A 26,607-nucleotide genomic window follows, 5' to 3' on the forward strand; every position below is an offset into this window, starting at 1 on the left:
CAAAAGCAGAGTATCGTGGTGCCATAGAAGCTAATAATGAAGCCCTGTGGCTTCGTCAGATCCTGTCAGAGTTTGGCTTTCAGCAGCAACATCTGACTACACTTTGGTGTGATAATCAAAGTGCCATTCAACTATGCAAAGATCCAGTCCAACATCAGCGCAGCAAACACATTGAACTGCACATGCACTTCATCAGAAAGCTCATTCATGACCATGTTCTTGAAGTGCAATATTGTTCAACAGATGATAAAGTTGCAGACATCTTTACAAAGGCTCTCACAGAGGCGAAGTTTACTAAACTTCGATTTATGGTTGGAGTTCAAGAAGTTGTCACTAAGGGAGGATAGGCTCTAATGCCTCCTTCCTTCTCCTATTGTGTCATATTTGTACATCCTTCAATCATATCCCAAGTTGTTCTTAAGGGAGGATATTAGGATATTCTGACACACAGGAAATAGTTAAGTATAACTTGGTCTAGTGTAGAGTTAGGTAAAGTGTGTTTCTTTACTATGTACTTTTGTAACTTACAATCCGACGGTCACGATATGTTCTAGACATGAAGTGATCTGACGGTTCATTCTCTCCTCGGTATTACCGACACTTGATCCGTGGCTTAACACCCGATTGGTCCATGATCTCTATTTAAAGAGCATGGAGGGTCATTTGTAGGGTAATCTTTCATGAAAGAAGCTTATATAAATTTTCATTCTTTTATTAACAAATTCCCTGAAGTGGCCGCATTGGCTCAGGTCGTGGACTATTTCCCTCTTTGAGGGTTTTAACCACGTCATGAATACTGTTGTATTGATCTGTGATTTGTTTGTGCGCAGTGTCCTTTGGTGTTCTGTCTGAGGAACTTACCCTAAGAAATTCCTACACCAGCTCCTCTAGAAAACTGCGTCACTGCTCCAAAACTGCACTGCTGCCTGACTTCGCCCACTGATCCGCCTACTCTAGAGTGCCTAGAAAATTCTATAAAATTAGGAGCGCACTCCCTGCCAAAAACCCAGAAAAACTGTCATGTCCCTTCTCAAATATATTTGTAACAGGGTGTTGTTATACAATTTTGCACAATTTTGGTTAAGGAAGAGAACCCATCATTTTCGAATTAAGGACTTAGGAGGGAATTTGACTTTATTTGATTGCTAGTGGAATGTGGGGGCCACCCACATGAGAATTCGAATTAGACCATTCGAGTGGCTTGGAGGGAAGTCGAATAGGTGGATGGAAGGGCCCACATGACGCAAGGGAGGCCCAAGGAGTCATAAGGAGGAAGCAACTCTCATTTTGGGTTTCATTCTTACATCTTGCAAACAAATTACTTGATTGTTCGCTCTATTATTTCGCTGATTCAACCCGTTGTTTAACCACAAATCTCTCAAGTAGGAGATTCAACCTCTACTTTGGAGGAGCTTTTGTGCCTGCCCTATAAAGGCAGTTCCACAAGTATTTCAGGAGTTCCGAGGGTATGTTACAACACTTCCATTCAGCACAGAACAGGGAGTGTGTACTAGCTAGCTTGGAATTACAGAGGGGGAGTTTGGAGCCATCAGAGATCAAGTATTTGCTGGGAGAGTTAATGGACTGAGAGAGCAACAATAGGCCAAGATTCTTTGTGAGTTTTTGAGCCAGCAGAGCTAGCATTCCAACAGTCCAAATTGTTGGGCTTGGGGACAACGCAGAGGCCATTCTAGCAGTTTTCATGGAGCTTGGGAGCAGGTGCCATAGGCCGAAAGCCCATCCGAGAAGTCAAGGATTTGATAGTAGGGGTCAGCCCAACATTTTGGGACCATTTTCAGGAGGATTTACAAGCAGTTTCCAACAGGCCGAGTTTTGCAGTTGCAGCTGAAGTTGGACTCCAAGGGGGTCGAATTCAGAAGTCTAAACCAGCCAAAATCCTTCGTGGGTTTTTCTGGGTTTAGGCCAAGGAGTCCGGGGTTAAAAGCACATAATTTTCTGGGCATAGGAAGTGCACCTTCCAGCCATTCGAACTTCAACAGAAAGGCAGTTTTCTGGGCAGCACAGTGCAAATTGGTGCAGCAGTTGGGCAGCCTTCAGTTCAACCATTTTCTCACCTAGGTTTGGTCATGCTTGTCCATTGAGACAAGCCCAGGTGCACCATCTTATTATCCATTGTATTTTGCCTTCAGAAAAGTAATAAAATGGCTCAGCAGTTCCTTATTTGCAGCATTTCCATGGGTGTTTAATGTGTATTTCGTTTTTATAATTTGCTGCACAAATTATTTGCTTTATATCACTTGTATTCCTATTTAGGATCATTACAGTGGTATCAAAGCCTAGTTCTTGGCTCAGCTGTGGGGATTGTCTCCTATGAGAGAAGGGGACCAGCAGAACATCACCTACCGAAGGCAGAGGTACCGGAGCAGAGAAAGAGAGCTGGAGATTACTCTAGACACGGAGGACAGAGGGAAAGCAGTAGTAGAAGAGGACATGTGGAACCCAAGAGCAAGGAAGAGATGGATTTCGACAGCCTCCTGAGGGCCATGAATGACTTGGCCAAGGATCAGAAAGATATGCTGGAAGAGATCAAATCGCAGAACAGAGAGAGGACCACTCCTAGAGGATTTCTGTTTGGGGAAACTTCTGGGCCCTCTCAGCCATTCAAACATCCCTCACCAGTAGCGTAGCACCCATCAGCTAGTGGGCCAACTCGTGCTACACTGCCTTCTTCTGTACCAGTGGCACAAATCAAACCTACAAGGGGTGACCTCATTCAAATAGGATACTATTTCAGAGAGTGACATTCTATGGACGCAGACTTTAAGTAAGCCCTCTCTTTCAGAGATTTCTGCAAGCTCAAGCAGAGTGAGAAGAACAAGGGTTATGGAGGACAGGGAACCTAGAACTCCGAGCTACAAAGGGCCATAGGGAAGATGTGCTTCCGTACTTTCGATGGCACAACCAAGTGCACGGCTAGGGCTTGGGTTGAGAAGATGGACACCTACTTCCAACTCAACCGGATGACAAAATAGGAACCTATCAAGATGGCCATGCTGCACATGTAGGGGGAAGCCCATGACTAGTGGTTTCATGGCTTGGCCACCCTAGGGCATGCCAATGTGGCTTCTTATGAGGACTTCACCAAGAGGGTGGTGGAGCGTTTTGACCAGAGAAATCCAGAGGCCCATTTCAGAGAGCTGACCCAATTGCGCCAAACAAGCAAACCCCAGCAGTGCATCTCAGAGTTTCTACGAGTATCAATGATGGTTCCAGATCTACCAGAGGCTAGGAGGGTATACACCTTCACTGAGGGCTTACTTCAGCCCCTGCGTGGACTGTTGAAGTCACGCAGACCCTCCACGCTGCAGGAAGTAGTCTTGTGCACAAGAGATCTGCAAGGGGCCATCCCCAAGACTAGAGCACCTTTTCCTGCACGGACCCCTTTTCCACAAAAGGGGCATGAGACTAGACCTCCACCTCAGAGGACCACACAGGGGAGGGGGCAGCTAGATGATGAGACACGAAAGGACCTTAGGAGGAGGAAGTTGTGCTTCACATGCAGGGAGCCCTGGGCACCAGGCCATCGGTGCACTACCAGTAGAGCACACTATATTGAGGTTTTTTCTGACAGTGACCAAGAGGACGAGGTGGAGCAGGATTGTGGTGTGGCAGATGGTGAGATTCCAACAGATAGAGGGCCACCACCACCACCTCCACAGGGTGGGGCATCCCTTGCCCCAACCGGGGGAGTCCTTCCTTAATTATGCGAGATTCCCAAATTTTTGATACTGAGGATAAGAGGCATTGTACAGGGGCAAAGGGTGTCAATCCTAGTTGACAGTGGGGCTACCCACAATTTCATAGATGCCCAGTTGGTTCAGAGGAGGGGCCTCACCACGGCTGAGTTCGAGGGCTTTTCAGTCCTAGTACCAGGTGATCGTACCATACAGTGCACTCGATATGTGCCTTCCTTGACAGTAGTTATGGGGAACTACTCGATGACGGACCATTTCTTTGTGGTCGATGTGCTAGACACCAACATGGTGATGGGTGTCCAGTGGCTGTATTCCCTTGGGCGAGTCACGGCAAATTAGAGTAAGCCAGAGATGGAGTTCATTGGGTTGGATGGCAAACTATTAGTTTTGAGAGGCATGCAATCTTGTCCACCTCAGACAGTTTCGGCTCACAGGATGGAGGCAGATCTACGACATGGGGACATTGCATGGGCAGTTGAGCTGAGGATTTCAGAGGCTGGGGGACAGACTCAGCCACCACCACCAGACATACATGCTTTGCTGGACAGATACGCAGTGGTGTTTGGGGACATTCCACCAGGGCAGCCAACACACAGGGGATTTGAGCACACCATTGAGTTGGGATCGGGTGTGCAAGCAGTGGTCACCACCCCTTACAGGTATCCCAAGGCCTAAAAGGACGAGATAGAGAAGGCCATCTAGGAGCTGCTAGCATTCAGCCATATTAGGCCAAGTTCCAGTCCCTTCGCTTCTTCAGTGGCACTGGTGAAGAAGAAGGATGGAACCCTTCGGATGTGCATTGACTACTAGGCCCTTAACCAGAAGACATTGAAGAACCGGTACACCATTCCTTGCATAGATGAGCTAATGGATGAGATTAGAGGAGCCAAGTACTTCTCTAAGATCGATCTACGTTCAGCGTACCACCAGATTAGGGTGAGGGATCAGGATATCCCTAAGATAGCTTTTTGGTGCCATTATGGGCACTTCGAGTTCCTGGGCATGCCATTTGGGCTGACCAAGGCTCCAGCCACCTTCCAGTGATGCATGAACCATGTATTCTGGGGACAGTTGAGGAGGTTCGTGCTAGTTTTCTTCGATGACATTTCGATTTACATCCGGACATGGGAGGAGGTACTACGCATTCTAGAGGAGCAACAGTTTTATGCCAAGCTCTCCAAGTGCGAGTTTGGTTTGACAGAGATGCTCTACCTAGGGCATATCATTGGTGTTGATGGGGTGAAGGTCCATGAGGAGAAGATTCGGGCCATTCGGGATTGGCCAATACCCCGAGACGTGACTACACTGAGGGGCTTCCCATTTGCACCTAGTACATGAAGTTTGTCTAGGGGTTCTCACAGTTGGCAGCACCCTTGACCGACTTGACCAAGAGAGGTGCTTTCGCATGCACTGATGGAGCACAAGTTGCCTTCGATCGCCTCAAGGAGGTAATGAGCAGTTACTCAGTCTTAGCACTTCCAGATTTTTCCCAGCCATTCACCATGGAGTGTGATGCATCTGGGGTGGGAGTTGGAGCAGTATTGTCACAGGAGGGGCATCCCATTGCTTTCGAGAGTCGGAAGCTCCTACCACATGAGTTGTCATATTCCATATATGACAAAGAGATGTTGGCCATCATGCATGCATTGGCCAAATTCCAACAGTACTTGGTGGGCAACAGGTTTCGAGTGAAGACTGATCACAACAGTCTTCGTCACTTCATGGGGCAGCAGGGCCTCAATGACAGGTAGCAGAGATGGGTCAGCAAGGTGCAGACCTATGACTTCAATATAGAGTATGTGCAAGGAAAGCACAATGTGGTGGTCGATGCTCTATCTTGAAGACCAGCTAGGTTATCCGTCATGAGCATCTGCCATGATTGGAAGGCTCAACTATTGCTAGAGTACTCCAAGGACAAGAGGTCATACGAGCTATTGGAGGGAACCCATGCAAATGAGCGTTACTAAGTGATGGATGATGTCATCTATTACAAGGGGTGCATTTTCTTAGTACCTAACTCGCAGTTGAGAGAGAGGGTTCTCCAGGCAACACATGATTCACCATTATTCGAGCACCAGGGGTTCAAGAAAACTTATATGGCAGTTAGGGAGAGATTCACGTGGAAGGGCCTCAAGGGGGATGTGTTGAAGCAAGTACGGGAGTGTGAGGCATGTCAAAGGAACAAGGGAGACATGATCCACCCTGTAGGATTGCTACAGCCACTTCCCATCCCCAAGGGGAAATGGGAAAGTATCTCTATGGATTTCATCACAGGGCTTCTGGCGGACTTTTTCAGATTGGTCGGGACCGAGCTCATTCCTAGTACCAGCTACCATCCTCAGACAGATGGCCAGACCGAGAGGGTTTATCAGTGGTTGGAGGGGTACCTGAGGAACTACGTGACCGGTCAGCAGAGGGCTTGGATTTGGTGGTTGCATTCGAGCGAGTACTGCTACAACACCACCCACCACATGTCCATTAGTATGACTCCTTTTCGTGCTTTATATGGATATGATGCATTATCTTTTGCTGACATTGTTTTTCGAGACAGTCGGGCCCCAAAGCCAAATATTGGGTTCAAGAAAGCCAAGACATCCTCAAGGCTCTAAAGGATAACTTGGTGACAACCCAAAATCAGCAGAAGGTATATGCAAATCGACATAGGACGGAGAGGCATTTCAAGGAGGGGGACTTGGTATACCTCCAGCTACAGCCTTACAGGCAGTCCATGCTGAAGCAGAAGGGGGCCGAGAAGCTACAACCACGCTTCTATGGGCCCTACCGGGTGATTAGACGAGTTGGAGAGGTGGCCTATGAGCTAGAGCTGCCTCAAGGGAGCAGGATCCACAATGTCTTTCATGTCTCATGCCTTAAAAAGGTGTTGGGACAACAGGTGACAGCAGCAGCTAATCTACCCCCACTGGATGATGAGGGCCACTTGGTTTTGGAACCTGAGGCCATTTTGGAGAGCAGGGAAAGGAGACTAAGGAGCAGGATCATCAGGGAGTTTCTTGGTACACTGGAAGAACTTGCCAGATGAGGATGCAACCTGGGAGGGTGAGCACATATTGGAGCACCCAACTTTGAGGTTGCTTGAGGGAAAGCAACATTTGAGAGGGGAGGATTGTGATGTCCCTTCTCAAATACGTTTGTAATAGGGTGCTGCTATAGAATTTTGCACAATTTTGGCTAAGGAAGAGAACCCATCATTTTCGACTTAGGGACTTAGGAGGCAATTCATCTTTATTTGGTTGCTAGTGGAATGTTGGGGCCACCCATATGAGAATTCGAATTGCACCATTCGAGTGGCTTGGAGGGAAGTCGAATAGGTGGATGGAGGGGAGGCTCAAAGAGTTATAAGGAATAACCAACTCTCATTATTGGTTTCATTCTTACATCTTGCAAACAAATTACTTGACTGTTCACTCTACTATTTAGCTGAGTCAACCAGCTGTTTAGCCACGAATCTCTCAAGCAGTAGATTCAACCTCTACTTTGGGGGACCTTCTGTGCCCGCCCTAGAGAGGCAGTTCCACAAGTATTTCAGGAGTTTCGAGGGTGTGTTACAACACTTCCATTCAGCGCAGAACAGGGAGTGCGTATTTCTAGGTAGCTGGGGATTACGCAGGGGGAGTTTGGAGCCATCAGAGATCAAGTATTTGTCGGGAGAGTTAGTGGACTGAGAGAGCAACAATAGGCCAACATTCTTTGTGAATTTTTGAGCCAGCAGTCCGAATTGCTGGGCTTGGGGACAGCGGAGAGGCCATTCCAATAGTTTTCGTGGAGCTTGGGAGCAGGTGCCATAGGCCGAAAGCCCATCCAGGAAGTCAGGGTTTTGATAGTAGGGGTCAACCCAGCATTTTGGGACCATTTCCAAGAGGAATTATAGGCAGTTTCTACCAAGCCGAGTTTTGCAGTTGCAGCTGAAGTTGGGCTCCAAAGGGGTCAATTTCAGAAGTCTAAACCAGCCAAAATCCTTCATGGCTTTTTATGGGTTTAGGCCAAGGAGTCCTGGGTTAAAAGCACATAATTTTCTGGGCATAGGGAGTGCACCTTCCAGCCATTCGAACTTCAGCAGAAAGGGCAGTTTTCTAGGCAACGCAGTGCCGACTGGTGCAACAGTTGGGCAGCCTTCAATTCAAACATTTTCTCACTTGGGTTTGGTCATGATTGTCCATTGAGACAAGCCTAGGTGCACCATCTTATTATCCATTGTATTTTGCCTTCAGAAAAGTAATAAAATGGCTCAATAGTTCCTTATTTGCAGCATTTCTATGGGTGTTTAATGTGTGTTTCATTTTTATAATTTGTTGCACAGATTATTTGCTTTATATCACTTGTATTCTTATTTAAGATCATTACAAAAACCTAGAAAGGGTTTCCCTTGGTTCCAACCTTCAAAAATTGACCCTTTACAGCTTGGCCCTAATCCAAATATGAATTATGTTGTTGTGACTGCTTGTAATGACCCACCTACAACTATAAATAAAATACGAATATTAGCATACATATGAGACCTCATACGATAGCTACGTATGCATGGACCCGCATGTATTGCACTATATATATGCTAGTTATTACAAGGAAATGTATAAACTAAAGTAAAGAATTGATTATCAAAAGAAATCCTCATGAATATATCAAGTTAGGTAAATAATACGTATACCACCTTAAATACATATATATAGATGATAAACCCTTAACTAAAAGAAAATGTTAATTTATATTTATATTCAAAATTAAAAGTAATAAAATAATAATATGAATTAATTAAAATTATAAAAAAAAATAAATTAAATTAATTTATTAAATATAAACTTTAATCAAATCAAGCCGATGTATCCAAATAAAATCAATAGAATCAAATGAGATTTGATTTTGTAAAAGTTACACGTAACAAAAACAATGACATGGAGATGGGAGGAATGCGGTGGACGATGAATTAAAAGGAGGAAGGAAATCTTGAGGAAGGGGAGAAATAAGAGGAAATTTTCTGAGAGTCTCAATTGTTCTTAAGATTTTGGGCGCGGGGGACCAGACTGCATCAATTGGAACGCACTCTGGAACCGAGTACCTAGGTTGTACTCAGTTTGGCTGGGAGGTTTTGGTCTTTTGGTAACGGGGGCGGGAACAAGAGCAGGAGTAAACCAGAAGCATCTCCAACCACATAAATTCAAGTAGGTATTCGACATCAACTGATAAATTCTGATATTATAGATGCTAGTTAAATCCTGATAACAGTTTTCATATTACATTTAAGGTAAATTTTAGAGTAAATTTTTTTGAACCTTACACTGCTCCTATCAATCTCTGCACTCCCAACTCCAGCAATCCTCGTCAAATGGCCCTCCAAATGATCTTCCATCTCCCCAGCTTCAGAATCCATGGGATAATGTTGCCCCAACGAATTTCACTCCAATGACTGCGCAGTCCCTGCGATGTTGTTACTGTCCTTGTTATGTGTTGTTGTTACTCTCCTTGTTCTGCGATGTTGCTACTGGAACTTAGCCTCCTTGTTGTTACTCGACCTCCTGCTGCTCCTTTCACTGCGGCTATAACTCGGTTCTCCATTGTTGTTACTCTCCTTGCTCTGCATTGCTGCTACTCTTCCTACTGCTGGAACTCAGCCTCATGTTGTTGTACTCGACCCTCCTGCTTCTACTTTCCTGTTGTTCTAACTCGGCCGTTCTGCTGCTCATTTCCCTGCAGCTGAAACTCGACCTCCTTGTTGTTACTTCCCCTTGCTATTGTTCTCGACTCGCTGCTGCTGGTACGACTTGCAACGAAATAGAACTCCCTCCTAGGGCTGGTACTCGAAGTCCACCGAAGCAAGGGTTGAGATCTCTGCTCGGAGACACTCGTGCGCTAAACAACACATTAACCCGACTAAGCAGCTCAAGCAACTAAGATTGATTTCAATATGTCAAAAAGATAAAATGCTGAAATGAGGAGAGCTACCTTCCTTGTATAGATTTCGTGGAGCACTTTTCCCTCCATTTTCCCTCCATTGTGGGTCCCTCACTCAACCATCGATTTCCCCTCCATGCAAATCGAACTAGAGAATGCGTATTCTCCTAGTGTGGGTGGCCCCCACGTATAACTTAACCACATCGAAATAACTTCTACTAAGTCTAGCCTCCTAATAAAATCGAATGGGCCCCATCACCTCCAAAATTGGCCCCAAAATGTAGAAATTAATCCTATTCCAAAATAATTTAGGAAGGGATATTACATTTAAGAAGGAGCTTAACCAAGGACCCTATTAGGTGGTTTCAACCTCTAAGGGAGTGACAGCCCATAGTACATCCATCAAGTGGCAAGTGTCATGTGATATGATGATCGAACAAAGTGGGGCATTAAGGGAAGGCTCCAAGCCACATGCCATAGTACAAGGGTAGCTAAGATAAGGGAAGCCCACACTTGGGAGTATGAATGTAGGAGGGAGCAACCGTGGTACATGAGTTACCCTGGCTTTTGTTTTTCCACCTTTCTTCATATCCCTTTTTCCTTCTATTGATTTTTCTTTTAAAACTGCTTGGGGCTCCAAGGATGAGAGCATGATGTGAAAGATGTAGCAGTGAATTAAGGTTGGACAGTTCATCGCCCACTAGGGGACAGGACAATCACGGGTTCCTTAATGATGCAAGGGACCAATGTAGGGGGGCATAGGAACCAAGGTGATGGCCATAATGATGGGGGTAGAGCTCACGTTTGGCTTTTGCCCACGTGCTAAATTCGTATGTCCAGACCATCTTTTGCATTTTATGGTACATTTCCTGTTGAGAGTGGCCAAAATATTCCTTTTATTTTCTTTTTAGTTGCATCAACCTCTAGGGCATCGTTCCAGGCCTAACCCAAAGTGTGGACAAAGGGAGGGGGAGGCTAACTCCTTATGGACCCAAAGGACAAATGTGAACCCGGATGGGTTATAATGAGTGGAGGGGAGTGATGTATATGGTGTCGAGAAGTGGGACCACGCAACCAAAATCGGGATTTCCCTTGTAGTGGCACTCCTTAAGCTAGTAGCCAATAAAGGAGATCCAACGAGACTAGGATACAAGGTTAACCACCAAATTAGACAAGGGGACAAGAGTAAAAACCAGTGTTTTAAAAGTCGGTCGGCTTGAACTGGAAACAGGTCAAACCGGCTAGTTCATAGGCCAACCAGGTCAAACCGGTACAAAAAACAAGTTTATGTCTCCTCTTCACCCGAAATTCACAAAAACCGGTCCTAACTAGCCAGTTTAGGACGGAACCAACCAGTTTATGGTCAAATCGGTCGGTTCACTGCCAAGGCCGCGGCGGACCCACACGGAGTCATTTAGGAAGTTTCTTTGGTGTTTTGGGGGCAAAGCAAGTGTTGATTGCCTCCAAAAACACCCTTTCCAACCCTTTAAAAGGAGTTCACCCCCCTCGTTTGCCTCGCACATTTCATTTGGAGTTTTTGTGAGTTTGATTGGGAGCTTGGAGAGTGTTGAGTTTTGCTAGAGTAGTGGAATAGCAAAGAGTTTGAGCTAAGTAGTAGTCATCACGCCTCCAAAATCCAATGAAACTACATGGGATAGGAGACCATGTAAAGCCTTGTGGAGCACCAAATGAAGTAATAGGGCATATTAGGGCATAATACCTTCAGAAGTTTGAGACTCAAGTCACTGAACCAATAGAGAAGTTTGAGACTCAAGCAGTTGCAAAGTTTGGGAATCGAGACTCAACCAACTGAGTTTGATCATGATGAGAAGTTTCAAGTGATAATGTTAATCACTAATATCATATATGTACCCTTGTAGTAGGCTAGTGACCCCATAGTTTGTAGGCTTTGTTTTTGAACTCTAGAGGCCATTTAGAGCCTCATTGATTATATATTTTGTTGCTGATATGTATTGCACTTGGTGCCATTTTGATATATTCACCTTTACATGGTATATATATGAGCAAACTTTGCATGTTTTGTGTCTATTGGTTTGGAATCACGGTTTTAAATCTTAAAAATAGTATTTTTCATTAAAAAATAAGTATTTCATGTGTTTTTTTAAAACCGGTTCATTGAGATCTAACTAGTCCCGGTTTGACCGGTTCTGTGTAATGTTCATTTTTCTGGTGTTACTTATCACATGGTTAGGATGGACTTTTAGAGTTGGGGGCAGACAAATCACAGGGGCAGACTGGTGTCATCAGCGGGCCCCGGAGCTTTTGGAGGGTTTTTGTGGAGTTTCTATAAGGTCTGATGGCATTCGCTTGGTATATTCTCTCATCCACACAGTTTTCCTTTCGTTCTGACACCTTCTGACAACTTTCAGAAAACAGAGTTATTATTGGGCCTAACTCAATTAATTACGCTTAAGGTGGCATTCTAGGAGGAATACTTGACAAAACACATTAGTGTAATAGCTTGTTGGCACTGGAACGAGAAGATCTAAATGATGGGATGGTTAGATGTGAATTTCAATGACCTAAGAAGACTTGTGGCCAATTTACCCTTTTCCCGCATTAAAAGGAATATTTTAATTAAAATAAAAGATGGAAAAGTGCTCCATGATTAAAATAATAATTAAATAGGAGGTTCTAAAGGGGTCCATCAGATCTATAAAAGAAGAGGAGGAGGCCATTGGAGGACATTTGGGATTCGATATTACTTCTTGTATGAGAGGTTGGAGAACCCAGTTCTCTACTTCCTTGGTAGCCCCAGGATGGAAACCCTCGGGTGATTTAGTGAGATTGGGCGAGCACCCATCTCCCCTTGGTGAATTCATCCAGAATTCACAGGAGAGCTTAGCAGTGGTAGTTCAGTTCATTTTGGAGGGCCAACATAGCAGTGCAATAGATTATCTTGGAGGCCAGCTTTTCATCTCAGCTATTTTGGTTGTATGTGCATGTAACCCCAGTTTATATATTATGAATAAAGCTAAGATTATTTTTGCTCATTATTGTTATTTACAGTTCTATGGTGTTGAATTTTACATGGTAATCTTCTGTTTATGAATGAAAGTTCTATCTGAAGAAATTTTGAGTTAAAATGTCGAGAAAACCCAAAATTGGGACATTACATTCTAGTTTGAAACCTGGTTTATTAGGTGGACCGGTCTAGTCATCGGTTCCGGTTTTTAAAACTATGGTACAAACCAAGCCCATTCTTTCTGCCAAATCCCCCACTAATCCATGCCCATAAGTGTCCACGATGAGTAAGAAAAACTACCCAACTACATAATGAAATCCATACCTTCAGGGTTGAAATGCCCACCGTCAAACATACGATCATAACAAATGGGTGATGGTGCATAATCACTGGCTCAAGTGGCGTAGATGGTGGCACGTTGAGCTATCTAGTGGCTGCAAGGGGTTGTTGGCTACCGGTTGAGGACCATATAGGAGAAAAAGCTGTCCTATGGGTGTCACCCAAAAGTGGTGGGTAACAATGCCTTCCAAGCTACAAAACTCAACAACGTGATTGGAAGAATTGAAAGATTGAACTTGGATGAGAATTCAACACCATATCAATCAATTAAGCAACATGTACCATCACAAAAATGTCCAAAATGGCTCATAAAGACACATGAAAGAATTCATCCTGATCAACTTCAACCTTGCATTCATTCACTTTGACCTTTCAAAAACTTTATAAAATCCTTTTATGTGGTCTCCTTTTGGATACATTATAATATTTCCTTATAACATTTTAATTTTTCCCTTCCAATGTTTGAAACTTCAAAACATTTATTTTTTTCTTATGTGAAATAACTAATCTTCTTGCCTTCTTTATAAAACCTCCCCATTAAAAACTCTTGTACTCATCCAATTTTTGCGGTTTTGACTGTAGTCCTACTTGAATCATGTAGTTTTGATAACAATGGTAGTTATGTGTAGCATATAGGCATAAGAGAGAAGGCATAAATTGGATACACAAATAATGATACTTGAGTGTATATACCATGCAACATTATTTCATAGAGGCATGGATTAGAGGTTGTCTTTGGTCATTGTCTCATATATAACTACTAGAGAGTTAAATCATAACTATATAACACAAAAATTTATTAAGTACAACATCATACTAACATTATTCCTAAAATCAACATTGATACCTTATAGTTCCACCTTGGCATTACCTTCTACCCCACACTAACACATATTTTCCATCTTATATATTTCATTTTTGGGGGAAATGCATCATATATTTCACCATAAATTTATTGATTTTTAGGGCATCCTCTAAACTGTTATTTCTTATGTTTTCCATTAGGTTAATCTTTCTCTTGTGATCTTTTCCATCATAAAGCAATTGCACAAAGAAACTCAACAATAAAATAAAAATTCCATAAGGATCATATAGAGACGGCCACACAAGAACATAAGTATTTTCCCTAGGAAAACATAGCAACCTTTTCCTTAGAGAAATTGTTCACTTCAACAAGAGACACACTTAGACATCCTAGTCATTTACAAGGTCAAACTGACAAATAAAATTAGCTTGGTCAAACCTAGTCCATTAGCCTCCTAGTCAAGTCAATAAGTTCAGCTTGGTCTGCTTTGCTAGGGCAGAAATTTGCCCTCATAATGTGCCTCAGTCCTGCTGCCTTTCATAGAGATTTTGACCTCAGAGTTTCAGTCCTTCCATAGAGTGCTACCACAGAGATATTTGGTCCTTCATCAGAGTGCTATTACAGAGATATTTGGTCCTTCATCACAGAGATTCGATCACAGAGATTCGATCCTTTAATGCAGAAAGTTATCAGAGATTCAATTCTTCAATACAAAGATTCATCTTGTTCTCCTTTCTTGTCTACCTTGCATGGTGAAGCAGAAGATATTATTTCTTGATGAGATGATCCAAATTGCCCAATGAGAGGAGCCTGAGTGCCTTATAAATAATGATCCAATAGACCGAATGAGTGCCTTTCTTGATTGGGCCAACTTGACAAGGAGGAGGGCCGACCTGACTGCTTTAGAGCCAAAAATTCATCTATTAAAATTTCAAATTTTCTTCTTTTTAAAAATCGACATGAAGAACATGTCAAATATTTCTCTTTTGACAGTAGCATGAAGAACACGCTTTACAAATACAACAATGACCAAAACAATAATTATGAATACCAACCATAGCTACAAAAAATCAACAAAATTAACATAGATGTATGTCAAGGGCATACCTGAAAATATCGCCAAATTTTCAGAAAAATTGCAAGTTCAAAACAAGAAATCACCAAAGAAAAAGAAACTATTCTAGGAAAAATGGGGAACCTTGTAATTTTTTTTAAAAACCAACAAAAATCGACAAGGTTGTCAAAAACGACCAATATAAGCCAACAATTCGATTTTGTGGGTCATTTGTTCAACTTTATCTGCTTCATTGGAAGCCATAACTGGCAATATTGACTTCTCAAGAAAGGTCAATTAAGGGAGGACCATGATACTTTTGGTGATGCCATGCATGCAATCAATGTAGTTACTAATGCAAATGGAATTTTATCATGGAAGTATAGGGAGTGACGATATTATCACGTTTAACATCCAAACTGTTATGATACCTTGTCATCGATGCTAATGTCATGGCATTTTCTACCAACAAATATATGTAGCAATAGGAGTGCAATCAAGAACATGGTAGTAACATGGCATAAAATAATATATAGTGAACTTTGTGTGAAGAAAGAAGAATTTTATATACCATTTAGAATTTATTAGGCTCAACAATTTCAAGATTTCCACGTTTCAGGTTTGGTGGGAATGTCGCATTTCAAGATTGGATTCTATGATATACGAGAATATGGGATTTTCTTTTAATTAAGAACACCAAGCCCCCTATGTACCCCATTATTGGTGGTGTTCACTATTGAACTCGTCTATCTTGAACTTTGGAAAAATGTACCCTTCACTCAAGCCAAAATCACATATTAGTCATGTTAAGCTTTTTTTTTCTTATTTTAATGCTTGAATTAGCCAATTTCATCAAAATTGGAGGATGTTGATTTGAGCAACAAGGTGAATGGACTCTTAACTTTCAAAGTTACTTCGAAATTGTTTACACCATCTTGGGGGTGCTTCATATGATGTGTAGTGCAAGGTGTATGAGCGACCCTTGATGGTTATGTGATGGATATGCACATGTGAAGGTGGATTGCCAGTGGATTGCTAGACCTTGTATGGATGCTTATTTGACTTTCTTTCTTGGGGCATTGGAGCACTAAAACTGATTGTCCCTAGAGAATTGAGGTAGAGGCTACAGCAGTAGGTAGAGAGTGCTACTGTTAATGAGGATCCTAGCAAAGGGGATGATTTTGATGATATGTAGTTGTTTGTGTAGATCATGGCTTTTGGACTTTGGAGGCCATTTAGAGGCTTGATGTTCATGTGTTTTGTTTCAAATATGTATTGCACTTAGTACCATCTTTCTAAATTCAGCCTTACATGCTATATACATGAGCAAACTTTGCATATTTAGCATCTAAAGGTTTGGATTTACACAGATTTATGTGTGGGAGTGGAAGGTGGGGGAGGCCATGGTGGACATAGAGAAGCCCGACATGGATAAGGCACCTAAGTGGTTACATAAGGAGAAGCAGGGGAAACAAGCAAGGGAGGATGACCGACAGTTGCTAGTCGAGAGAAGGAGACTAAGAGTGAGTACGCTAATGTGCAAGCCTCAACATCTTCTACATAGAGCCAAACATTCATCAAGGGCCATCTATCTTAGACCATAGGCCTTCTCCTACGAGAGGATGAACCATAACCTTTGCTTGTAAAAGGTGTAGAGCTAAATTACCAGGATTCGGATACAGATATGGATCCGGATTCAGATTTGCTAGATTTTTCAAAATCCAAGATCCGGATACAGCAAGGATACGTCAAGTACAAAAAAATTAATATTTTAAAAAATTTAATATACAAACTTACTATTTTAACATTAATGTTAATAAAATTTAATATATAATTTTAATACTTTAATGTAACATTATAATATTTAATAGAAACATCAATCCAAAGCTAGTCTCTAAGTAACATTATAATTTAATTACAATACTCTCGAGTCTCATTCTAAGTTAGAAATATTTACACATTATGTTATATTTCTATAATTACACATTATAACATTATAATTTAATTACGATACTCTCGAGTTACTTAGAAATATAACATAATATTCTTGAGTCTTATTTTGAACACCATTTTGTAATACGCTTTGTAATTACAATACAGTCTCAAGCATTGAATATAATATCGCGCGATTTTCTTTCCTCTCAACAACGATGATGAAGAAGTTGAAGTTTTGTCCATGAACAGTTGCAACCAAGCTACAAAGCTCACCTACTCTCAAAGCCTTCACTGTTGCAGCCAAGTTACAAACCGTTGTTGCCTCCTCCGCTACCTCTTCACCACTACTTCCTCCTCCGTTGCTGCTTCACTGCTTCGCTGTTGTGGCCGACCAAGACAAAGCATAAAGACAAGGACACAAATCAAGACAAGACAAAACCTAAATTGTAAAATCTGGTTTTTAATTTTTGAAATCTGTCGATTTTTTTAAGGATCCGTCTCTATTATCGAGATACGTTTCTAGGCGTCGAGATACATTTCCGAATTTCATGGATCCTCCACTAAGGCGTATTTTTGTCGATTCTAGCTAGATCCAGATTCGGATCGAATACACAAATCTGTGGATCTTGGACCCTCGACCAACAAATCCAATAACTTAGGCGTAGAGGGAATCAATAGTATGCTACTAGATTAATCATCATTTCATATTTATTAGTCTTGTAGAGCTAAGTTACTAGGATTCGGATACAGATACAGATCTGGATCCAGATTCGCTAGATTTTTTAAAATCCAAGATCCGAATACAGCGAGGATACGTCAAGTACGAAAAAATATAATATTTTAAAAAATTTAATATACAAATTTAATATTTTAACGGTAATGTTAATAAATTTAATATATAATTTTTATATTTTAACTTTTATAATATTTTAATGTAACATGTAGAAAATGTAACATTATAATATTTAATAGAAACATCAATCCAAAGCTAGTCTCTAAGTAACATTATAATTTAATTACAATACTCTCAAGTCTCATTCTAAGTTAGAAATATTTATACATTATGTTATATTTCTATAATTACACATTATAACAGTATAATTTAATTACGATACTCTCGAGTTACTTAGAAATATAACATAATATTCTTGAGTCTTATTTTGAACACCATTCTGTAATACGCTTTGTAATTACAATACAGTCTCAAGCATTGAATATAATATCACCCGATTTTCTTTCCTATCAACGACGATTACGAAGAAGTTGACATTTTGTCCATGAACGGTTGCAACCAAGCTACAAAGCTCACCTACTCTCAAAGCCTTCACCGTTGCAGCCAAGTTACAAATCGTTGTTGCCTCCTCCGCTACCTCTTCACTGTTGCTTCCTCCTCTGCTACTGCTTCACTGTTGTGGCCGACCAAGACAAAGCATAAAGACAAGACACAAATCAAGACAAGAGAAAACCTAAATTGAAAAAACCGGTTTTTAATTTTTGAAATCCGTTGATTTTTTCTAAGGATCCGGCTCTATTATCGGGATACATTTCTGGGCGTCGGGATACATTTCTGAATTTCATGTATCCTCCACAAAGGCGTATTTTTGTTGGTTCTAGCCAGATCCGGATTCGGATCGAATAAACGGATCTGTGGATCCTAGACCCTCGACTAGCAGATCCAATAACTTAGGTGTAGAGGGAATCAATAGCATGCTACTAGATTAATCATCATTTCATATTTATTAGTCTTAAATGGACAATTGCACATCATGTTTGCATTAAATTATAAGAAGACTACAAAATTTGAGTTGCTTGCAATTATGAATTTTTCTTGATACCTAGATGTTATATATATGATGTTATTTACTTTGACCATTTCATTTTTTTGCATTTCCATAGCATTGTATAACATACATGGACCACGGAGATAGGAACTCCCTTTAACAATTTGTAATGATCCTAAATAGGAATACAAGTGATATAAAGAAAATAATATGTGCAGCAGAATATAAAAAACGAAGTACACATTAAACACCCATGGAAATGTTGCAAATAAGGAACTGTTGAGCCATTTTATTACTTTTCTGAAGGAAAAATACAATGGATAATAAGATGGTGCACCTGGGCTTGTCTCAATGGACAAGCATGACCAAACCCACATGAGAAAATGGTTGAACTAAAGGTTGTCCAACTGCTGCAGCAATCTACATTGCCCTGCCCAGAAAACTGCCTTTCAGTTGAAGTTCGAATGGCTGAAAGGTCCACTTCCGATGCCCAAAACATTATATGCTTTTAACCCCGGACTCCTTGGCCTAAACCCAGAAAAACCCATGAAGGATTTTGGTTGGTTTAAACTTCTGAAATTCAACCCCCTTGGTTTAGACAACTACAAAACCCGGTCTGCTGGAAACTGCCTGTAAATCCTCCTAGAATTGGTCCCAAAGTGCTAGGCTGACCCCCTACTATCAAATCCCTAACTTCTCGAATGGGCTTTCCGCCTATGGCACCTTCTCCTAAGCTCCAAGAAAACTGCTGGAATGACCTCTGTGCTATCCCCAAGCCCAACAATTTGAACTGCTGGAATGTTGTCTCTGCTGACTCCAAAACTCACACAGAATGTTGCCCTGTTGGTGCTCTCTCAGTCCACTAGCTCTCCCGGCAATTACTTGATCTCTAATGGCTCCAAACTCCCCTTGTGTAATCTCCAGCTACCCAAAAATACGCACTCCCTGTTATGCGCTGAATGGAAGTGTTGTGACACACCCCTGGAACTCCTGAAATACTTGTGGAACTGCCTCCCTAGGGCAGGCACGGAAGGTCCCCTAAAGTAGAGGTTGAATCTCCTACTTGAGAGATTCATGGCTAAACAGCAAGTTGACTCAGCTAAAAAGCAAAATGAACAGTCGAGTAATTTTGTTTGCAAGATGTAAGAATGAATCCCAAAATGAGAGTTGCTCCCTCCTTATAACTCCTTGGGCCCCCCTTGCCTCATGTGGATCCCTCCATCTACCTATTTGACTTCCCTCCAAGCCATTCGAATGGCCCAGGCCAAATTCTCATGTGGGTGGCCCCCACATTCCACTAGAGACCAAATCAAGTTGAATTGTCTCCTAAGTCCCTAAGTCAAAAATGATGGATTCTCTTCCTTAGCCAAAATTATGCAAAATTGTGTAGCAGCACCCTGTTACAAATGTATTTGAGAAGGGACATGACAGTCCTCCCCTCCCAAATGTTGCTTTCCCTCAAGCAACCTCAAAGTTGGGTGATCCAAGATGTGCTCACCCTCCCAGGTGGCATCCTCATCTGGCAAGTTCTTCCAACGCACCAAGAACTCCCTGATAGTGCTCTCCAAGATGGCCTCAAATTCCAAAACCAAGTGGCCCTCATCATCCAATGGGAGTAGATCAACTGTTGTTGTCGCCTGTTGTCCCAGCACCTTTTTAAGGAATGAGACATGAAATATATTGTGGATCTTGCTCCCCTGAGGCACCTCTAGCTCATAGGCCACTTCTCCAACTCGTCTAATCACCCGATAGGGCCCATAGAAGTGTGGTTGTAGCTTCTTGGCCCCCTTCTGCTTCAGTGTGGACTGCCTGTAAGGTTATAGCCAATGTTGCACCAAGGTTCCGGGACGAGGGGGCGAGGGAGCGAGGGGGCGCGGGAGCGGCCTATGCAAAAGCTCCCTACCATTTTTTAGGAAACGTGGGGGAGCGTCAAGGTCTTAAAAATTTATAAATATAAAATGTAATTTATTAATTGAGTCCACTATGACAATTTGGTTTGAATTGAAAAGCTGCAAAGCATGATCATTGATATGAATATCATTTGACATTATCCAAATTTATAATATCATATAAAATAATAAATTTAAAATTCTAATTCAGCTTGGTCAAATTCTAATTTAGATTTTGGTCAGACAAAGGGAGAGCTTCAACTTGATAAGGTAGCCACTGAATTCTGTGAAAAGGTAAATGAACAGATCAGGAACACTGCATTGGCAGTAGAAGGGGCAACTACAATGGGTTGTCCAGCTGTATTGGATCCAACAGCTAGAAAGTTTGTTATATTATATATAATATAGACAGTACACCATATGCTGAAAGAAGAGTTTTAGTTCCAGGAGAGATGAGAAGATCACATGAAAGAGTTTCTGACAGTTTACTATCAAATGACATTGACTGCAGGATGACCATCTGCGAACCAACTTGGGTGACCAACGATGGCATGGATAATTTGTCTACCTTATTAGAGCAATGCCATGCAATTCAAACTTCAAACTAGCAGTGTATTTCAGGGGTGAAAATAATTTTCAGACCTGAGAATTCAAGCTGAGCCACTATGCTCTGTGTAAATTTTGTAACTGTATAAATTCATATATAACGACAGTTCCTGATATTTCTTGTTCCCCATAGTATTTTGTCATGCTTGCAGTAAACGCATGTTAGTCTATAGTCCACCCAATTATTTCCCACATGACATAGGTGCTGCTTCCATAGTTTGTATGTCAAATGTCATGCAAATTAAAAACACAAACTGAATGTGTCATATTCTTTGCTTGTCACTCCAGTTATCTCCCCACTGTAATCCAGCCATCACTTGAGAAAAAAAGGAGAAGTTTTAAAAGGGAAAATTCATGTACGTGCTATATGGTCCAACAAATTTCCATGATACTGACCCTCTAAAATAATGCTTGTTGAAACCAAAAGACAGCACAAGACGTTATCCCCATACAGAACATGAGTAGCTTTGTACCACTTTAGGTCTATTAAATCATAAACTATAAGCAAGGCCATTTTTTTGGGAGTGTGGGGAAACGTCCCCTCAGGGAAGGGAAACGTTTCCCTGGCACGTCCCCCCGAATTTCCTCCATTTTGGGAGCGTGGGGAAACGTCCTCTACTCGTCCCCAAGTCCCTGGAGCGCGGGGGAGCGAGGAAACTAGACCCCTGGGGGGGGGCGAGTCCCCGTGGAACACTGGTTCCCCTCCTTGAAATGCCTCTTCGTCCTATGTCGGTCTGCGTATACATTCTATTGATTTTGGGTTGTCACCAAGTTATCCTCGAGAGCCTTGAGGATGTCTTGGCTCTCTTGAACCCAGTCTTTGGCCTTTAGGGCCCGATTGTCTCTAAAGACAATGTTAGTGAAAGATAGTGCATCATATCCATATAAAGCACAAAAAGGAGTCCTACCAATGGACATGTGGTGGGTGGTGTTGTAGCAGTACTCTCCCTGATGCAACCACCGAATCCAAGCCATTTGCTAACCAGTCACGTAATTCCTCAAGTACCCCTCCAGCCACTGATTAACCCTCTCGGTCTGGCCATCTATCTGAGGATGGCAGTTGGTGCTAGGAGTGAGCTCAGTCCCAACCAATCTGAAAAGTTCCTGCTAGAAGCCTCCCATGAACCTGTTGTCCCTGTCACTCACAATGTTCTTGGGGAGCCCATGCAATCTGAAAATCTCCTGAAAGAACAGTTCTACAACCTGTGCAGCCGTGTATCTGGTGGGGATGGCGAAGAAGTGGTCATATTTGGTCAATCTATCAACCACTACGTAGATGCAGTCCTTCCCCTGCACTATGGGGAGCCCTGTGATGAAATCCATAGAGATACTTTTCCATTTCCCCTTGAGGATGGGAAGTGGTTGCAGCAATCCTGCAGGGTGGAGCAGCTCCCCCTTGCTCCTCTGATATGCCTCACACTCCCGTACATGCTTCAGAACGTCCCCCTTGAGGACGTTCCACGTGAATCTCTCCCTAACTGCCATATATGTTTTCTGGAACCCTTGGTGCCCGAATAATGGTGAGTCATGTGTTGCTTGGAGCACCCTCTCTCTCAACTGTGAGTTGGGTACTAAGAAAATGCGCCCCTTGTAATAGATGACCTCATCCATCACTCGGTAATGCTCATCTGCATGAGTACCCTGCAATACCTTGCATGCCCTCCTGTCCTTGGAGTACTCCACCAATAGCTGAGCCTTCCAATCATGGCAGATGCTCATGAGGGATAACGCAGTTGGTCTTCGAGATAGAACATCGGCCACCACATTGTGCTTTCCCCGCACATACACTATGTCGAAGTCATAGGCCTGCACCTTGTTGACCCATCTCTATTGCTTATCATTGAGGCCCTGCTACGCCATGAAGTAACGAAGACTGTTGTGATCAATCTTCACTCGAAACCTGTTTACCACCAAGTACTGTCGGAATTTGGGCAATGCATGCATGATGGCCAACATCTCTTTGTCATATATGGAATATGACAGCTCATGTGGTAGGATCTTCCGATTCTCGAAAGCAACGAGATGCCCCTCTTGTGACATTACTGCTCCAACTCCCACCCCGGATGCATCACACTCCACGGTGAATGGCTGGAAAAAATCCGGAAGTGCCAAGACCGGGCAATTGCTCATCACCTCCTTGAGGCAATCAAAGGCAACCTGTGCTCCATCAGTCCATGCAGAAGCCCCTCTCTTGGTCAAATCGGTCAAGGGTAATGCCCGCTGTGAGAACCCCTTGACAAACTTCCTGTACTAGGTGCAAATGCCCAAGAATCCCCTCACCGCAGTCACATCTTGAGGAACTGGCCATTCCCGAATGGCCCGAATCTTCTCCTCATGGACCTTCACCCCATCAGCACCAATGATATGCCCTAGGTAGAGCATCTTTGTCAAACCAAACTCGCACTTGGAGAGCTTGGCATAAAACTGTTGCTCCTCCAAAATGCGTAGTACCTCCTCCAAGTGTTGGAGGTGCTCCTCCCATGTCCGGCTGTAAATCAGAATGTCATCGAATAAAACTAACACGAACCTCCTCAACTATCCCCGGAAGACATGGTTCACGCATGTTTGGAAGGTGGCTGGAGCAATGGTCATCCCAAATGGCATGACCAGGAACTCGAAGTGCCCATAGTGGCACCGAAAAGTTGTCTTATGGATATCCTGGTCCCTCACCCTGATCTAGTGGTACCCTGAACGCAGAACGATCTTAGAGAAGTACTTGGCTCCTCTAAGCTCGTCCATCAGCTCATTTATAGTGGGAATGGGGTACAAGTTCTTCAGTGTCTTCCAGTTGAGGGCCCGGTAGTCAATGCACATACAAAGGGTTCCATCCTTCTTCACCAGTACCACTGAAGAAGCGAAGGGACTAGAACCCGGCCTGATATGGCCCAATGCTAGCAGCTCCTGAATGGCCTTCTCTATCTCGTCCTTATAGGCCTTGGAATGCCTATAAGGGGTGGTTATCACTGCCTGTACACCCGACTCCAACTCAATGGTGTGCTCAAATCCCCTGTCTGGTGGCTGCCCTGGTGGAATGTCCCCAAACACCGTTGCGTATATGTCCAGCAAAGCCTATATGTTTGGTGGTGGTGGCTGAGCTTGTCCCCCAGCCTCTGAAATCCTCAGCTCAACTGCCCATGCAATGTCCCCATGTCGCAAATCTTCCTCCATCCTGTGGGTCGAAACTGTCTGAGGTGGATAAGACTGCATGCCTCTCAAAACTACCAGTTTTCCATCCGGCCCAATGAACTCCATCTCTTGCTTCCTTCAATCTGTCGTGACTCGCCCAAGGGAATATAGCCACTAGACACCCATCACCACGTTGGTGTCTGGCACATCGACGACAAAGAAATGATCCGTTGTAATGACCCATCTTTAATATAGAGAGAACAAGAGTATTAGCATGCATACAATGCATGCATATGATAGCTACATATGCATGTATTGCACTATTTTATATATATAGATATACATATATTCTAAATTAACAATAAATGTTGAAAATCGACACTGCTTCAGACAGAAGTTACACCTCACCCATCACCAAGCATATTGCCTAAATGTGTCTTAATTAAGGAGAAAATACCCTAAATAATTTCAATAATATAAATTTAAAAGTATAAAGTAAATTTGGTTATAAAGAAATAAATGTAAAATTTAAAGTTAATTATAAATAAAGGTATATATTTATATATCCCATAATATTAATAAATTATATTAAAATATGAAATTTAAATCAAAATAAAATAAATATTATAAACTATGGGCATTTGAAGAAAACTAAAAAAAAAAAAATCCTAAAAGTAAACTAATACACGTCAATATCCCTATAACTTTGAACAAATGGAGTTACACGTTACAAAGAGGGAAAGGTGTCACCAAGTAGGAAGCGATGACCGCCAAGGAATGATATACATAGACGGAAGAAGAGCATGAAAAGGGGGAGAGAAATATACAGAGGAAGTAGAAAAATAAATATGTTGGAGGGGTGAGCCAGAGGCTGGATTTTGGAACTGAAAATTGGAAAGTCTTCAACTGTTCTTGGAGTTTTGGGCACGGGGGCCAGTGGACTTCCAATTTCGAAGTTCTCTGGATTTGGGAACCGCAGAGGTTGATCCCAGATAGGCAGGAAGGAATAAGTTGGTTTGGTAATGGAATCAGAAAACTTGGAGCAATGTGATCAAAACCAGACAGAAGAATTAGGTACGCAGAGAATCAAGTACACAGAGAATCAGGTACGCAGATGCATTTAATTGATAGAATTTTGAAAAAAAGAAATCTGTCAATCTGATAAAATATAAAACTTAATATCAGTCTTTACATTTGATTGAAACGGAATATCAGTCTTTACATCCGTCATCGAGTAGTTCCCCGTAACTACTGTCAAGGAAGGCACATATCGAGTGCACTGTATGGTACGGTCACCTAGTACTAGGACTGAGAAGCCCTCAAACTCAGCCATGGTGAGGTCACTCCTTTTAATCAACTGGGCATCTATGAAATCGTGGGTAGCCACACTCTCAACTAGGACTGACACCTTCTGCCCCTATACAGGGCCTCTGATCCTCGGTGTCAAAAATTTGGGAATCCCGCATAAGGAAGCAAGGACTCCACGAGCTAGAACAAGGGATGCCCCACCTTGTGGAGGTGGTGGTGGTGGCCCTCTATCTGTCGAACTCTCACCATCTGCCACACCACAATCCTGCTCCACCTCGTCCTCCTGGTCACTGTCAGAAAAAACCTCAATATAGTGTGCTCTACCGGTAGTGCACCGATGCTCCGGTGCCCAGGGCTCCCTACATGTGAAGCACAGTTTCCTCCTCCTGAGGTCCTTTCGTGTCTCATCATCTAACTGCCCCCCCCCCTGTGTGGTCCTCTGAGGTGGAGGTCTAGTCTCATGCCCCTTTTGTGGAAAAGGGGTCCGTGCAGGAAAAGGTGCTCTAGTCTTGGGGATGGCCCCCTGTAGATCTCTGGCGCACAAAACTGCTTCCTACAGCGTGGAGGGTCTGCTTAACTTCAACAGTCCACGCAAGGGCTCAAGCAAGCCCTCAATGAAGGTGTACACCCTCCTAGCCTCTAACAGATCCAGAACCATCATTGATACTCGTAGAAACTTTGAGATGTACTGCTCTGGGTTGTTGTTTTGCGCAATTGGGTCAACTCTCTGAAATGGGCCTTTGGATCTCTCTAGTCAAAATGCTCCACCACCCTCCTGGTGAAGTCCTCATAAGAAACCACATTGGCATGCTCTAGGGTGGCCAAGCCATAAAACCACCAGTCATGGGCTTCCCTCGCCATGTGCAGCGTGGCCATCTTGATGGCTTCCTGCTCTGTCATTCGGTTGAGTTGGAAGTATGTGTCCTTCATCTCAACCCAAGCCCTAGCCGTGCACTTGGCAGTGTCATCGAAAGTAGGGAAGTACATCCTCCATATGGTCCTCTATAGCTCATAATTTTGGGTTCCCTGTCCTCCGTGTCTGGAGTAATCTCCAACTCTCTTTCTCTGCTCCAGTACCTCTGCCTTTGGTAGGTGATGTTATGCTGATCCCCTTCTCTCATAGGAGACAATCCCCACAACTGAGCCAAGAACTAG

General features: G+C 42.8%; 1 protein-coding gene across 2 annotated transcripts in view; it reads right to left on the bottom strand.

Annotated features, from left to right (window-relative positions):
• Positions 1 to 26,607, bottom strand: part of LOC149180252 (Transducin/WD40 repeat-like superfamily protein) — a 251,176-nt gene that overhangs the window by 54,418 nt on the left and 170,151 nt on the right. The window contains exons 8-9 of one of the 2 annotated variants that reach the window (XR_016256905.1): positions 14,498 to 14,650; positions 14,192 to 14,389 (exon numbers count right to left, since the gene is read on the bottom strand). The exons of the other annotated variant lie outside the window; for it this stretch is intronic. The gene's annotated coding sequence lies outside the window, so the exon portion shown is untranslated. The remainder of the gene's footprint in view (positions 1 to 14,191; positions 14,390 to 14,497; positions 14,651 to 26,607) is intronic. 2 annotated transcript variants of the gene reach the window in all.

This window comes from Pinus tabuliformis, chromosome 3_2, assembly GCF_031772625.1.
Source record: "Pinus tabuliformis cultivar Carrire ecotype Pingquan chromosome 3_2, CPIR1, whole genome shotgun sequence".
Lineage (NCBI taxonomy): Eukaryota > Viridiplantae > Streptophyta > Pinopsida > Pinales > Pinaceae > Pinus > Pinus tabuliformis.